The 1,546-nt window shown below is 42.4% G+C and overlaps 1 non-coding gene across 1 annotated transcript; it reads left to right on the top strand.

The window, feature by feature from the left end:
• Positions 1-770: 770 nt before the first annotated feature.
• TRNAI-GAU (transfer RNA isoleucine (anticodon GAU)) lies at positions 771-842 on the top strand. The gene has a single exon. It is a non-coding gene; the product is annotated as a tRNA-Ile (tRNA).
• Positions 843-1,546: the final 704 nt, after the last annotated feature.

Genomic DNA, 1,546 nt, shown 5'->3' with positions numbered 1-1,546 from the left:
CATTGTTTGTTGGAAACTAAAAGCTGTATGTTTATCTGTTTGTTCAGCACATTTTTATCCTGCTTTTTCCTCCCAGAACTGTCCATGCATTCACGCTGTTTCTCAGCATCATGGGAATTGTAGTTTATCCTCTTTCCTCTGCATCAGTAAAAATAGGTTCTTTGACAGTTTAAATGTAACATAAATAGATGCTTTGCACACAGAGCGCACTCTAGAAACTAAAGTAAAATCATGCCAACTGCCCCAATTAGGGATAAACTTTCCTTTGAGTACTGCCTCCTGAAGGTTCTCTGGAGAAGCACCAGCCCTTTCCATGCAACTTACATGATCGAGAGCAACTGATTGGCTGCCTTCATGTATTGGATGCTTTGCTTGGAAAAAATTTGTGGAAGAAAGGTGACCAACCTTGTGATCAATAGACACCACCAACTGTGTGGCTGCCAATAGCAGGCAAATGAATCCAATGCAGAGCGCAAGGAGGGAACAAACTGAGCAATTTAATGACATGACTCAACGTTAACTCTGGGGCAGAGATTGATCTCCCTAGTGTGCAGGCACAAAAGCAGCAAAATGAAATTTACCTACCAAAACTACCTGAACTGGCATCTGAGTCGATGACAAAACAGTACGAATGAGATGAACTGATCCAAGTCCCGGCTCGAATGTAGGGAATGGAGGAATTTTTGGCCTGGCCACAAAGTTCTCAGCATGACTACTTATATGTTAGCCAAGCAGTGTTTGCTGTCTTACCTATATTCACTCTCAGGGGAGGGGCTGTGGCTCAGTGGCAGAGCATCTGCTTGATATGCAGAAGGTCCCAGGTTCAATCCCCGGCATCTCCAGTTAAAGGGACTAGGCAAGTAGGTGATGTGAAAGACCTCTGCCTGAGACCCTGGAGAACCACTGCCAGTCTGAGTAGACAATACTGACTTTGATGGACCAAGGGTCTGATTCAGTACAAGGCAGCTCCGTGTGTTCTTGTGTAATACTGCAGGAAAGGAGGCAAATGTTCCTATGAACAGAATGACCAGTCTCAATAGCAGGTATGCTTTGTTTATTGAAAATATAAGTCATTTCAAAAATGGTGACATACAAAGCATTAGAAATATGAGAAGACTATAGCATTGATGGGGCAGTTCCCATGGTTGTGAAAATCAAATACACTTGGCTCGATATATGGCTCGATATATACTGTAACTCGACGAGCACAGTACAAGGAAAAAAAACTATTCCTGGCTGGCTGAAGGTCTTTTGCAAGTAGAGTGTGATTACTCAGATCTTCTACTACAATGAAAGGTGCAACTCCATAATTCTTCCTCCAGGCTTTTAGGAGACCTTTACTTTCTGGTAACTAGCACTGCACTTGTTAAAATTTGACAATAATGAATTTGGATGGCCAACGGATCTGTGGTCAAAAAGGAACAATAATAATGTCAGAAGATGGCTCTGATGAATGGCTTGTAGGAAGATGGTAGCCTCAGATGGATCATTAGTGATGACTGATGCTCCATGCGGAGCTTATAAGCAATATACCAAGGTGATATAT

This window comes from Euleptes europaea, chromosome 5 (assembly GCF_029931775.1).
Source record: "Euleptes europaea isolate rEulEur1 chromosome 5, rEulEur1.hap1, whole genome shotgun sequence".
Classification (NCBI taxonomy): Eukaryota; Metazoa; Chordata; class Lepidosauria; order Squamata; family Sphaerodactylidae; genus Euleptes; species Euleptes europaea.
This window is presented reverse-complemented; position numbering and strand designations above follow the sequence as displayed.